A 15,814-nucleotide genomic window follows, 5' to 3' on the forward strand; every position below is an offset into this window, starting at 1 on the left:
AAAAAAAAAAAAAAAAAAAGGGATTTCAGATGGAAATTGCTTAAATGGATGCCAAACTGATGCACAGTTACATATTTTTTTTTTTTTTGAGGGGGGGGGGGGGGTTCTGTTTTTTGGACAGATCAGGAGAATGAAAAATGTAACTGTGATGTGAATTCTCCCTTACAGGGAAAAACTAAAAGAAAATCTGCCCGATTATGCCCAGCGATTATGTGGCTATAAACGGCTTCTCTCATCATCTTGGGGTCCTAGTTGTCACTGCAGAAGCTTTAGGGTGCCATTATACATGGCAGATTTTCAGTTTCATTCATCTGAATGGGAGATGCAGAAATCAATGTGTTTGCCACCAAATAATCCAATTCAGATGAATGGAACTGACCTCTTCGCATCCAGCGCCAGTTCTAAATGCAGCCGTCTTAAATTTAGACCATTTTCTCCTGAACCAGACATAGAAAATTATGAATTAGACGGACCTGCTGGCCCACCCCCTTCCCTACCCACAATTTTAGACCTGGTGCGAGTGGGGTGAAGACGCAGATAGTGGAGCAACTAATCGCTGCTCCATCTGCACCTGAAATATGCCTAATTTAGGTGTACTTTAGTATAGTAAATGACCCTCAAAATCTGCTGTGTTTGAAGGCACCCTAATGCTACCTGCACACATTGCGGGTCACGCAAAAATTTTCCGCACGGATTTCCATGATGAATAAATGCAGTGTAATACAGCACCAGCAAATGGGATGAGATTTGACAAATCTCTTGTACACTTCGAATCTATATTCTGCGCATAAACTGACCTGCCGTGTCAATTGTTTCTGCGGATTTCCAATGCACACTGTACCCTAATGCAATGAAAAGAATGATATCAGGGCAAATCCACATCAAAAACAGCAACACAATCCGCAAATTACACCTGCGAATCTAACGCTGAGAAATCTGTGTGAAAAATCTGCTTGTAAACATGCATCCATATACATGAACGGCACTTCAGATTAAAGCCCAGCACCAAGTGCCATAAATGCACGGTGCTTGGTTTCTAGGAGGTGTGGTGGTGCTAACCGGAAATGGCGACAAGACCGGGGTCACCATCTTGAGCCCTGCACTAACCTTGTATCAGGTTCCCCTAAGCATGACATGGAGGAAGATATACAAAATAACTCAGAAGGTATCAGAAATATATTACTACGGGGCGTGGCCTGACCAAGCTCGATGGCGGCTGCTTGTTAGCAGAGCTCTCGCCACCAGACCCTATCTTTGCCTCTGTCATAGCACTACTCTGTGTCCGGCATGAAGATTCAGCCGAAGGACTGTATGCTGACCACCTCTGGGCGAAAAGACGATCCGAGCCCGAGCCAAGATATGGATAAATACCTTAACAAATCGGCCTCTCAGCCGCCGGCGCGGGCCTCTAAGATGGCGCCGAAACAGCATGGCGCGGCCCTTTGTGATCCAGCACCGCAAGCGTCTCAGGCGCTGAGAGGGGAGGAAGATCCCGGTGAGCACAGCTCGCAACATGGAGACGAGAGTTCTGCTCTCACCAGAGATTTCATAGAAGGGGCATTGCAAAGAGCGCTAGCTCCGTTAGCTGCCGACTTGGCATCCATAAAAGCTGACATTCACCATATCGGAGGCCGAGTGGAAACATTAGAACAATCGCAAGACGCCATTCTCACATTCAATTCGGCGGTGAAAGAGTCCCTACTCTCCCATGCCAGAGCGATGAACACTCTCCTGCTGCAGATGGAGGATCAGGAGAACAGAAATAGACGAAGTAACATTAGGCTTAGGGGCCTTCCTGAGGACGAGGAGAAAGAAGACCTATTCCAGGTAATGAACTCCCTCTTTCATCTATTGCTGGGCCCAGAACAAGCGGAACATGTTACTGTCGAAAGGGTGCACAGGGCTTTAAAGCCGAAACCGGCATCCCGCGACAACCCCAGGGACATTATCTGCGGTATCCTGAGCTATAGGGACACCGAGCTGATTCTGCAGGCCGCCAGGAAGAGGGACGAGATAAAGCTTCAGGGGGCTACTATACAGATCTATCAGGACCTGGCAGCCTCCACCTTGCAAAAGAGGAGATTACTAAAGCCTCTCACGGACCTTCTCCGCACCGCAAAGTTCCCGTATAGGTGGCTTTTTCCGTTTGGGATCCTAATCACAGCCGGGAACCGTCGCATCACTGTTCGTACGCCTGAGGATCTCCCCCCAGTCTGGGAAGCACTGCAGCTTTCGCCGGTAGAGATCCCCTCACGGATGCCTGTTCCACCTATGGAGGATCTCCCACCACTGCCTTCGGTATCGAAATGGATGCGGCCCAAACCTCAAAGATCCGGGAAGGGTAGAAGTGCCTGGACCCAGGGAGCTCCAGACTGAGGGTTTGCCATTAGTGCTAATCTCCTTCTTTTCTCACTATGCAGATTAGTACCATCGCACCTGGGACTGCTTCGTTGTAGTTGCTAAGTTTTATATGATGGCAGCTCTTGGGACCCTGTATAACCTTTTTTTTCTCCTCCCTAGCAGGGTTCTGACTTCTTTACATTTAGTCTAATGTGCGTATGGCGCCGAGGTGTTTAACTGTTATTTTTACTTGCAATTGGTCCTTCATATCTAACAGAATCATAGGTTAGAGTAGTACTGAAATTTTTTGTACCATGATATTAGGGGCTCAGAGTAGGGGTCCTGGGCTGGTCGGGAAACACATGTCACCCACATGTGTAAACTACCTTTTTATCCCCCCAGCACAAAATTCCTAATTTATCAGGAATTGTCCTACAGTTATATTCTCTGTTCTATTGTTATAACAGTTTTGAAGCGTACATCCTTGTCACCTGGTCAGATCTATGATGGCAGCCCGCGGTTTTATGGTTGACCCCCAATGGCTCCGCTAACAATATGCCTATCTACATTTAATGTGCACGGATGCAATAATCCGGTAAAGCGTAGTAGAATATTTTAAGTACTTAAGAAAACTGCAGCTGACATCGTACTCCTCCAGGAGACCCATTTTTCAAATTCACATGTGCCTAACCTTGAAAACTCCCCCTTCAATATTTGGTACCATGCCACTTCTAGTAGTTCTGCAGCCAAAGGGGTCAGTGTTGGCTTCAGACGAGTTGTTCCCTTTGCACTGCAGGCAAAGGTAAAGGACCCGGGTGGCAGGTACCTCCTCTTGAGAGGTGAGATAGGTCATCACGCTGTTACGATATGCAATGTCTATGCGCCTAACATAAAACCGACTAATTGGCTGAATGATGTATTGGGTATAATTGGGGCTTTTGCTTCTGGTATCATTATAGTGGGCGGGGATCTTAACCTGGCTCTAAACCCGCTACTTGATACTTCCACTCAGAAATCGGCCATATCTTTCCGCGCTGTAAAATCGGTTCAGACTCGCCTTAGAGGCCTTCATCTTAGTGACATCTGGAGGTCGGTGCATGGTGACAGGCGTGACTATACGTTTTATTCCAACCCCCACAAGTCATACCAGAGGCTTGATTATCTCCTTATTTCAGATAGATATTTGCCTGAAGTGAAATCTTCCACAATACATGGTATCACGGTCTCTGACCATGCACCGGTCTCCTTTGTTCTCAATTTTTCTGACCTGTGCAGTAGAGAATGGACCTGGAGACTAAACCACACTCTCCTAGACTCAAGTGATCAGGTGGAGTCCATATCCCAGAAATTAAAGTAATACTTCACCATTAATGTGGATTCCAGTACACCTAGCCCCATAGTCTGGGAGGCGCATAAGGCGGTAATTAGGGGAGATTTCATAGCGCTTGGCTCCCATATCAAAAAGAGTCGAATGGGAAAAATGTCAGATCTATTATCTCGCATTGCTATACTCAAAATGTCCCACAAGCGCTCGCTTGTACTAAGAGACCTGGAGGAACTGAAGGCTTTGAGGCAGGATCTTAAGGAGTTACTAAATATCAAAGCGTCTAAGGCCTACATGAGGGTTAAGCATAAACAATACGTCCATGGTAATAGAGGAGGAAAAGTTATGTCAGCCCTTATTAAAAAACGAGATAATCAGGCCTTCATTAAACGCATGAAAGCACAAGAGGGAACCATTACGTCTGACACTAAGCAGATTTCTAAAGATATTTAGGGATTATTACCATACTTTATATAACCTTAGACCTGAGGAGCCAATAGATGTGCGGTCAGCAAGGGATAGAGATATAGGGAATTTCCTGCAGCACTTGTCCCTGCCAACTCTCGATGACCCCTCCAAATTATCTTTGTTAGCTCCGGTCACTCTGGAGGAAGTTAAAAAGACACTAAGTTCCACGCCGTCCGGGAAAAGTCCTGGCCCTGATGGGTTCACGGTGGCTTACTACAAGAAATTTTTTCCAGTCTTGGGTCTGCAGCTAGTTGTTTTTTTCAACTCCTTACTGAATGGGTCCCCTTTGACTAAGCATATTGTTGTCTTGCCAAAGCCGGGCAAGGACTTGGAAGTTCCATCCAGTTACAGACCGATCTCTCTGCTAAACGCAGACATAAAGCTGTGGGCTAAACTTTTAGCCAACAGGCTCTCCCCTTCATTGCCAGGGATTGTTTCCCCTGAACAGTCTGGCTTTGTGGGGGGTAGGGAGTGCAGGGATAGCACCTTCCGAGTGTTGCAAGCCCAACAATTCCCTCTGAAACATGGAAAGAAGCTTGTGTTCCTCAGTACAGATGCAGAGAAGGCGTTCAACAGGGTGGACTGGAACTATATGAAGGCCACTCTATTGAAATTTGGTCTCCCTTCTCAGTTCGTGGGGGCGGTGCTGTCTCTGTACTCCTGCCCTTCTGCTAAGGTCCAGGTTAATGGCATAATGTCACCTGCCTTTGAGATTTCTAACGGGACCCGACAGGGATGTCCGCTATTACCCACATTATTTATACTGTGCTTGGAAACGTTTATCCAAGCTTTGAGACAGGATCCGGCTATTGAGGGGCTGAGGGTGGGCAGGGAGGTGCATACTGTAGCCGCGTTTGCGGACGATATGCTTCTTTTTTTGACAAAACCTGAAGAAGCATTGCCTGCCCTTTTGAAACAGCTGGAGGTTTATGGCTCTTTGTCCAACTTTAAAATTAATCTATCCAAGTGCACAGCCTTAGGTGTCAATATCCCCCGCTTGGCGTCGGAATCCCTTAAAAGTCCCACATAACGTACTTAGGCATTAAAGTGACGAAAGACCCCAACCAATTATTCCATCAAAACTTTCCTCCACTGCTGTCGGACATCAAACAGCAATTGGCAGATATCAAAATCCCCTTTCTATCCTGGATAGGGAGGAAAAATCTGCTTAAAACTTATATATTGCCCAAGTTATTATACACTGTGCAGGCATTACCCATACCTCTCCCCCAATCCTTCCTAGCGAGGGTCCGCAGCCTCTTTTCATCTTTTACTTGGGGTAATCGTAGAACAAGGTTGGCTTACAGAATTCTAGCCAAACCTATATTTAAGCGAGGTTTTGGACTTCCTGACACGGCTACTTATAGGGCAATTCAACTGAGGCTACTTTCACACTTGCGCTTGATTGGATCCGTTCTGAACGGATCCGATCATATTAATGCAGACGGAGGCTCCGTTCAGTACGGATCCGTCTGCATTAATAACTTAGAAAAAATTCTAAGTGTGAAAGCAGCCTGAGCGGATCCGTTCAGACTTTCAATGTAAAGTCAATGGGGGACGGATCCGCTTGAAGATTGAGCCATAGGGTGACATCTTCAAGCGGATCCGTTCCCATTGACTTACATTGTAAGTCTGAACGGATCCGCTCGCCTCCGTTCAGCTGTCCGCCTGTCCGTGCGGAGGCGAGCGGAGCGGAGGCTGAACGCCGCCAGACTGATGCAGTCTGAGCGGATCCGCTCCATTCAGACTGCATCAGGGCTGGACGGAGGCGTTTGGGTCCGCTCGTGAGCTCCTTCAAACAGAGCTCACGAACGGACCCATGAACGCTAGTGTGAAAGTAGCCTGAGACTGCACTCTGAAATCAGCAGCTTTACGACAAACAAGTTAGGATGCAACATAGCTAGGCACTTGTTGGGCCCCAGTGGCTTAGCGAAGCTATGGGACCCCAAATTGGCTGTGAAGGGTGGCAATGACCGGGGCAACCTTGATCCCCTCAGAGGAGTTTTAGCTGTATGGTCCAAGGTGTCTACACTTATTCGTTCTTCGTGATTGCTTGTCACCATTCACACCCATATGTAGCATTCCATATTTAGTGGAGAAAAGTTTTCAAGATGATCTAGGTCTTTGGACGGCTTTAGGCACAGGGGCAATAGGAGACGTACTGCAGCAGCGGACGGTCCCTCCCATCCTCAGCCTCCAGTCGAGGTTTCCACAAATAGCATGGTCTCCCCTGCACTATTCACAATTTCGGAAAATATGCAACCAGTACATAGCCTGCACACCTGACTGTCTCGATCCCTCCTGGTATGACGCAATCTTGCTTCAACAGTCTAACAAGAAAGGGATCATTTCTAAGATATACAATAAAATGCTAGATAGTGAGGATTCTACTAGGCTTCTGTTTATCTCCCAATGGGAAAAGGATATGGGTACTACTTTTGACTCTAAGGCCTCATGCACACGACAGTATTTTTTCACGGTCCGCAAAACGGGGTTCCGTTGGTCCGTGACCGTTTTTTCGTCCGTGGGTCTTCCTTGATTTTTGGAGGATCCACGGACATGAAAAAAAAATCTAAGTCAAGTTTGCCATTGAAATGATAGGAAAAAACGGACACGGATCACAGACGCGGATGACAATCTTGTGTGCATCCGTGTTTTTTTACGGACCCATTGACTTGAATGGGTCCGTGAAAAAAATAGGACAGGTCTTATTTTTTTCACGGCCAGGAAAAACGGATAACGGATGCGGCTGCCAAACGGTGCATTTTCCGATTTTTCCACGGACCCATTGAAAGTCAATGGGTCCGCAAAAAAAAAAAACGGAAAACGGCACAATGGCCACGGATGCACACAACGGCCGTGTGCATGAGGCCTAACACAGTGGATAGGATTTTATGTCACTCTCACGGGTATTCCAGATGTATCCGGATTCAGGAAAATGCCTATAAGCTAGTTACCAGGTGGTATAACACTCCGGCCAAACTTCATGCCATGGACTCCTCCCAGTCGGATAGGTGTTGGAGGTGCAAGGAGGGCAGGGGAACTCTATTGCACATATGGTGGGACTGCCCCTTGATTTCCCCGTTCTGGGATATGATCTCTAGACACATCCAAGAGATCAGTCATTCCTCCTCTTTACTTACCCGCATAGGAGTTTTGCTTAATTTGCCTGCGATCAATTTCGTATTATCGAAACACTCACTGCTGGCCTCATTAGTCGCAGCGGCGAAACTTTTAATCCCAATGTACTGGCTTACCAACAAATCGCCGGCTCTGTCTGACTGGATTGATAAAGTACAAAAGATACGCCAAATGGAGGAGCTATCTAGTTGGAGTTCCCTGGCCCATGACAAATATCTGAAGGTTTGGACTCCATGGCTGAAGTGGCATGAAAGTCATTGCACCACTACTAACGGAATGGGGTCTGCCCCTGCTTAGCTGAGGGACTTGGGGCAAACCACATTGCTTCTACGCCCTTTTTTTTGCCTATCTGGCCCGTGAGCATGGGTCTGGGTATTTTCATTCCTTACCTTTGTATGCCCATACGACTGGGGAACCTCGAGTCTATTGTTTTAAATAACGATTAAAAAGTATATGCATATCTGCTTAGAAGTGATTAGTTGGTGTGGGAAGCAACTGTCAATATTGTCACCTCGCTAACCCAGTAGTATCACCTATTGGAAACCGCTGTTACTGCTATTGCTGTTCTTATGCATGTCTATATGCTATCTCTGTACCAGATCATGGATGTACTGTTATGTTGTTCTATTTGTCTGTTCACAAAGTACACCTGTTTGTACGCTATTGTCATTATGATGAAAGAAAAAAAATCTACGGTAAATAAAGATTTGATTAAAAAAAAAATGAAATATATTACTACATACGGTATTCAATTACTTTATTTTTTTAATATAAAAAATGTTTTGCGTGCCTTAAGAGGGGATTCTAAAAACACTACTGTAGTATTTCAAGCAGTTTTTAGCCAAAGCCAGTACTGGATCCAGCAGGAAGGAGTTTGAAGAAGCCCTTCTTTTATACCGATTTCTTCTGGAACCATTTCTGGCGTGGCTCAAACAACAGCATGCAAAAATGAGTGGTGCAAAGTGTGAATGAAATCCACCTTAAAGCATTTTCTAAATTTGACATTTTTTGTTTTGTTTTTATCTACTGGGCTCCATCACCATCATGGAGTACTAGAGCAAATACTGACTGAAAATTCAATTTCTGCTTCACCCGTGACCACAGGCAGGGGATGCTCAGACAGCTGCTTTTTCACAGGATTTCAGTGCACATTCTGCACCAAAATATGAGAGAAAACCACGTCAAATTTGTGTCCTATTGTTCTCAGTGGACATCTGCACGGACATGAGCATGCTGGACGCAGATTGCACATGGAAACTGTGGCAGGGAGCCCCCATTGGCAGATTTTTCCATACGACCTTGAAGTCATGTGAACGTACCCACCTAGCTCCATGTCAGTCAGGTGGGTTTCCGTTTTAAGGTATTTGACTCAGTCGTACTTTCCCACGTGTCCTCCTTTTATGAACCTTCCCACAAGAAATTGGCCTAAGAAATGAGTCCTCACAACGAATAACTCTTCATACTAGAAAGCCAGATACCAATAAAGTTCCTTCTCGTGAACAGGCTCACTAGTGCACCCAGCTGACATTATGTACACTGCTAGGAACAAGAGCACAGTCATTACACCAAGCAAAGGGAGACATGCTCAGCCCTCGGCCTACAAGGTGGTGGGTTTTTCTGATAAACTCCAAACCTCCTATACATTCACACAGCTATAGAGTTAAATGCGAAAATCCTAGCTTATGGCACATGAGCACTGAGACCAGTGACTGGCTGCTGTGGTCATGTAGAGTATATGAACATGTCATCATGTGGCGGGGATGAAACAGGTGACCAAAAATAACGCAACAAGGAGGAGTTGTTAGAATCTGATGAAACTTTCTATGTGTGAATGTAATGATGATACATGTAAGTGATTACACGGTGCGGATTTCGTAGTGTAAGAGCTCCTACACACTGCTGTAGTTTGGGTTAGCATCTGATCCACGGAGGACCCATTCATCTAAAGGGGGCCGCAAAAGATATGGACAGCATAACTCAGAATCACCCCCCTAAAAAAGAATAGAACATGTCATATTCTTGTCCATTTTGCAGACAAGAATATGACATTTGTGAAGGAGTAAAAAAAAATAAAAATTTTTTTTAAAAATGGGGACAGGCTCTTTGGCGGTATCCATGATTTGCGGACTGCAAAAACAGATAAGGTCACATGCAGGAGCCCTAATACAGTACCAGCAAAGTGTGTGAGATTAGAGAAATCTCAGGCGCACTTTGCTTTTTTTTTTTTCTTAGGTGCAAAAATGTACCTGCTTTGCGGATTTTGAAATCAGCAACATGTCTGTTTTTTTCTGGTGCGGATTTCACCCTCTTCAATGGAAGGACGAGATCTGCAGAAATCAGCATCAAATCCGCACCAAAAACGCAATAAATAGTGCAGATTTGATGCAAATTTCCTGCACGTAAATCTGCACCCTTGGACCACCTGCAAACGTTGCGGAATACGTGCAGTTTTTCCACACAGATTACAGCACCAGCAAAGTGTATGAGATTACACTATTCTCATGTACACTTTTCCATGTGGAAATTGACCTGCCGTGCGGTTTTCAAATTAAATAGCACGTCGATTTTGTTGACGGTTTTTGCTGCAGATTTCACCCTTTTCAATAGAAGGGTAAGCTCTGCCGCAAACCTGCATCTAATCCGCACCAAAAACCACTGTCAGACATTGCGGATTATGCTGCAGAAATGCCCATTAATCCACACGGACCTTATGTGCGTCCACCCTCACTCGTGGAGGATCTAGTACCTGTTGGGCCTCCTCTAGCCTGGATACAAGATTAGATATGGTTGGGTGTGGAGGCATACAGGTTCATTATGGCATCTTGCGGCACACAATGTCACAGTTGGGCTGTAGATGCTGCGCTTTGCGGACAAGAATAGGCAGTTATATTAAAGCAGGGATGTCAAACTCGTGGCCCTCCAGCTGTTGCAAAACTACAAGTCCCATCATGCCTGGGCATACTACAGCTATCAGGGAATGATGGGAGTTGTAGTTTTGCAACATCTGGAGGGCCATGAGTTTGACATCCATGTATTAAAGGCTGTCCATGCCGTTACGCAAATTGCAGAACGCACACGGACGCCATCCGCAATTTGCGGACCGCAAAACACACAACGGTCGTGTGCATATAGCCTAAGATTTGTTTTACCACTGTAATACGTCACAAAAGATTTTACCACATATAACGGAGCACGGAGATGGAGAGGGTGATCGGATTCCCCCCGCACTATACGGACGTCTCAGAAATAAACCGCTGCTCCCGACAGCAGCTCCTGGGAAGATCATGGAGCATTCTGGTCATCCGGCACCTAGTCGCTCCGCTGAAGGATGATTTTGAAAGTGTGTAGAAGCCACACGGGGCCCCCACGCTGAAGATTTATCATGGAGATTTTACCGCATATAACTACAGCGATGAACGCTGAATAAAATTAGTTTTTCTACCGCAATACGTTACAAAAGATTTTACCGCATAGAACTGCAGCGCTGAACAAAATACGTCCCAAAAGGTTTTACCACATATAACTGCGACCTTAATACGTCAATAAAGATTTTACTACATATAACGGAGCACGGGGATGGAAAGGGTCTTCAGATTCCCCTCGCACTATATGGAAATCTCAGAAATGAACCGCAGCTCATGACAGCAGCTCCTGGAAAGGTCATGGAGCGTCCCGGTCATCCGGCATCTATTCACTACGCTGAAGGATTATTTTGAAAGTGTGTAGAAGCCACACGGGGCCCCCACGCTGCAGATTTATCATGTACAGATTACTGCATATAACCGCAGCGCTGACCACTGAATAAATTTTGTTTTTTGACCAAAATACTTCAATAAAGATTTTACCTCATATAACCACCACACTGACTGCTACCGCCACTACTTCTGTGAACCCCTTTACCACTACTTCCTGGGTAGGTAGGCTGCTGCGAAGCAGGTGCTCTACCCCAGGCACGTTTGGCCCCTGACCTCCCACTACTGCCATCCTGCTGAATCCCAGCCATGCTATAACCGCCGCAGATGTGAACTAAGAATGCATTTTTCTTGTAGTACTGAAAAACGCCCCTATACGCTTTCACCAGAAATAACTGCAACAGGCCAGTGCATATATATTTTTCTTGTTGTACTGTAATACGCCCCTATACGCTTTCACCAGAAATAACTGCAGAAGTGAAATGTGTAAATATTTTTCTTTTAGTACTGGTATAAGATACTAAAGATATAAGACACTAACGCTGGGTTCACACCTGAGCGTTCGCGATGGAGCACTCTGTATGCGCGATTGTACGGGCGTTTGCAATCGCGCATACAGAGACAAGCGAACGCCCATTGTCGCGCGTTCCCGAAAGTCTATGTACGGGAACGCGTGACAAGACGCCCAAAAGAACCTCATGTGCTTCTTGGGGCGTTGGGCGTTTTACAGCGTGATCGTACGCGCTGTACAACGCACAGGTGAGAACCATGCCGATAGGGAAGCATTGGTTTCTCCTTGTTGAGCGTTTTACAGCACGTAGGAACGCGCTGTAAAACGCTCAGGTGTGAACCCAGCCTAAAGGCTTTTCAACATCGCACTTGCAGCCCAATAACAAATAGCTGGAATGACAGAGCTGTCTAATGGCTATTTGGATCCCCAAATAATCTTTCCCTGCACTTGTAAATCGCTTTCCTATCAATGTCCCTAGCGATTTCTGATGTCTCTCCCTGCACTAAGATGCTGTGAAATGATTCCTCCCTATTCTTTCCCTGCACTTATAAATCGTTTTTTCTGTCTTTTTTTTCCAGAAAGAGGTTTTTACAAATGCTGTCCCTAGCGCCTTCACACGTCTACCCCTGCACTCTGAACGCTGGAAAATGGCAGAATCTAAAATGGCCGCCGTATTTATAGGGCTGTGATATCACAGGGCTGGCTGGCTGGCTGATTGGCTGCATGCAGGCATGTTAATCTGGGTGATCCCGCCTTCCCAGTGTTCCATGCCCCATGTCCTCACACATGTAGCCGCCATTTTAGGAAAATTGCGATTCATTACCACAAAGCGCGAGAAAATTCACATTCGTTGCAAATCAAATTTTTCCTAAAATTCAGATCGAATTCCACTTCGTCAGCTTCAATTTGCTCATCTCTAGTCTTCAAAATAACTTGGACAACCCCTTTAAATTTCTCTCCGTTTTGTGTGGAATTAGATAAAAGGGATCACCTGATGTGCAATAAGTGAAATGTATCAAATTAAAGTGCACCCGTCAGCAAAATGACGCAAGTGACCGGCGCCATGTTCAGCCTTCATGGGATGTGAAAAGGGAGGCGTCAGAAGGGCATGGCATGCCAACCAACACTGGCATGAAATACACCGCTGAGCAGCGCTATAGAGATGGCAACCACTATGATGACATTGTGTACCATGGCCAACACTGCAGAGGGCACCAGCTGTAACAAGAACCTCTGCATCTCCATGGCTACAAGCCACTGACACCACCGGGTAATATGGCTTCTATAGGCGGCGTCCAGCCTTACAACACTCCTACAGCCACTAGTGAAGAATGCGACTGACAAGGTGACAGGCTACAGGTGCCGTTGCGGGTGTCCCAGCGCGCCCTGATATAATTTCCGGGTGACGCAGTTACCTGACGGCAGCTCATGTGATAATACGGGCAGTCCCGGTGGAGCGCTCCTTAGTGCAGCCTCAGTGACGTCATAAAGACGGCGCGCGGCGTGGACACTGAAGGGGTGGGCGGGGCTACGGGGCGGGGGGCAGTCGCTGTCCTCGGTACTGAAGTGTGCAGACTACGGGCGGCGGCCATTTAAAAGGGCACGAAGCATAAAGGCTGTCACCCGGAGGTTGTCCAGAGCAGAAGTCTATGGTGTGTCATGTACGCAGCCATGGGAGTTTTTAACTATCCTAGTCATCTGTATAGTAATGAATACAGGCAGTAGATGGGTGACAACCAGTATGGCTGCCATTCTAATCCCCACGTCTGTATGTCCTACTCCAACAGGGTTATATATCAAGTTTAACCAGTCAGGAAATCTAGAGAAGCTAGGTCAGAAGTTCTGTAAACTGTGAGAGCAAACACAGCAAAACATTTTATACGGGAATGCCTTAAAAACGAAACTTTTGTGGAATTCCATTTTTTTACAATTTCACTTCATTTGGAAATGTTTTCCAGCTCTCCACTACATTTAATGCACTATTAAATGGTGCCATTGCAAAGTACAACTTTTCTCGTAAAGAAAATGCCCTCAAATGACTATGTGAATTGAAAAATAAAAAAGTTATGGCCCCCGGAAAGGCGGGGAGTGAAAAATGAAAAGACCTCTGGGGGTGAAAGGGTTAATTTGAGTGAACATATTGTGCTGCAATAGCTGCATTAATATACCAGTTTTAGTTAACGCATTGTATTGCATCTGTCACGTGAGGTAGGGAACAATGCAGGCCTGAACTCCACCCATGCCGCTGTCCCTACTTGGGCGATCTGCCCTAAAAAAGCAGCCCCCAACTGGGTGAAGGTCCCTAGCCTAAGTGCACAGGACCTAAACTGGGTAAACTGGACCTTAGACAAACAGAGTGAAAACCTGATATTCATGTCACAGAGCCAAAGGAGAGACAACATGCAGGGTCAAATACCAAGTAGGGTCAAAACTGGGGGATAACGTCAGATGCTAATTCAGCAGACAGAGGCAAGGTCAGGAACAGGCAGCAGTGCAGAGAAACACAACCTAGAGAGCATACAACAAAGCTTGTGAGACAGGAAGACCAATCTCAGGTAACTTGCCGACTGGAAGCACATGACGCCAGCACCGAGCCTGATTGGACCGATCAGCCGCACTGAGCTTGGTGCCACGTTAATGGAGTGATGCTGATGGTGCTGCATTAGAGATGTTGGACAGGTTAAGTACATGACATGTCAAGATAACTGCAGTTGTAGTGAACACTTTGTGCTGCAATAAGTGCATTAATGTAGCAGGTTCAGGTAACGCATTGTATTGCGTCAAGATACCTATACAGTTTTAGTGAATGTGCTGTGCAGTATCGGCATTAATATACCAGTTTCTTTCCACTCATTGCATTACCATTGTAATTTGTCACTACCAGTGAGCAGTGTGTTTGTAGAAGGGGAGCGGCTTTCATTGTGCCTCTGACTTTAAAATACAGAAAAACACATGCAGTTTTGCTAGTATCAATAATCAAACCTGTGACTTTTCATATACAGTATATGCCACATAAGAAAATGTCTGGTAAATGGAAGAGTGGAAAATGAAAGACTGTAGTAGCTGTAGTAGGGCAAACAGCAGTAGAATCACCGTCCGTCCAGCCAGTAGTAGTAGCAGCAGGCCACAGTTCTCCCTCGCTTCTAAAAGGTGCCACATTATTATTGACGATAAAGAGGATGAGGCTGTGGTCTGGATGGCTCACTCCATCTCACTCACAGCAAGATGATGTTTAGGTAACCTCTGAGTATCTCCACCTTGCAGCCCCAGAGAAGTATTTCAGTTGCATCATCTCTGTCTTTACTGCCCCCTCCTAGTGAGGTGCCTTCTTTTTTCCAAAGAAAAGGCAACAAAACCCCATATACTCAAGATAGTGTATAGTCTCCCTTTTGAGAACAGTCAGCATTTGAACTGCCATGAGAAGGAGGTTTAGGTGGGGGACCTAATGCATAACTGTGTTGGCAATAGTGATAATAGAACCAGTGTCACCTGAAGCAACAGTGGCAATGGTGGTAGGAGAAGTGGTAACCATGGCGACAGTGGTTCATGGGACAAATACAGAGAAGGGAAGAGGGAGAGGCGGCAAGGACCCCACCATGGCATATTACAGTCCAATGATTGGTCATGACAATGATTGTGTGTTGGACAAACTTGGGAGCCAGATCGGGTTGCTAAGGAGGAGGTGAAATCAGAAGAGGAAGGTGGTGGCAGCAAAAAGCAAAGGTAATGTATGTCCAGAACCTCAAAATAACTGACAGGGCCAGATCTATTGTGGTCACCTCAGGACTCAAAATGTGCCAGACCTAAGCCAAGATCGGCTGCCACTAGCTCTGTTCAAGAATCTTTACAGTGCTGGTATACAAAAGCATTGCCATCTGCAGAATTGAAATAAGCTGTGAGTGTTCAAACTCAAAAGTAGGCACCACGGGTCTATTACAGCATATGAGGCGTGATCATGAGATCCTGTAGGCAGGGGTGCATCACCAATGAGGCGATTGCTTCAGGCAGACTCAGGTAGAGGGGGCAGCAGAAGGGTCATGGGCAATGAGCTCCTTCCATGGTGGAAACGCTCATCTCGATATATTCATCTGCATCGCTGTACTCAGGACAGTAATACAGTTGAATGCTGAGACGGGACACTGAGAGCAATGTCTCCCTGGCCCATCGTTTCCTCTAATAGGCTTTAGTCCTAGTTTCTGTAGCCTATCAGAGGCTGGTGTCATCAATATCGCGCTGCCTGGGCCGGGCTGCATAGAGCTCAGGGCACAGACTAGAAGAGGTCTGTGTCTTGCACTGCATTGCTGACAGCAGAAAGTAAGTATTTGAGTTATTTATATT

General features: G+C 46.0%; 1 protein-coding gene across 6 annotated transcripts in view; it reads right to left on the reverse strand.

Moving 5' to 3' along the window:
• The window catches only part of OGDHL (oxoglutarate dehydrogenase L), a 235,419-nt gene that overhangs the window by 159,700 nt on the left and 59,905 nt on the right, over positions 1-15,814 (reverse strand). Inside the window, exon 1 of one of the 6 annotated variants that reach the window (XM_044297686.1) lies at positions 12,892-12,968. The exons of the other annotated variants lie outside the window; for them this stretch is intronic. The gene's annotated coding sequence lies outside the window, so the exon portion shown is untranslated. Of the gene's footprint in view, positions 1-12,891; positions 12,969-15,814 lie in introns of those variants that run through there. 6 annotated transcript variants of the gene reach the window in all.

Source organism: Bufo gargarizans, chromosome 6 (assembly GCF_014858855.1).
Source record: "Bufo gargarizans isolate SCDJY-AF-19 chromosome 6, ASM1485885v1, whole genome shotgun sequence".
Classification (NCBI taxonomy): Eukaryota; Metazoa; Chordata; class Amphibia; order Anura; family Bufonidae; genus Bufo; species Bufo gargarizans.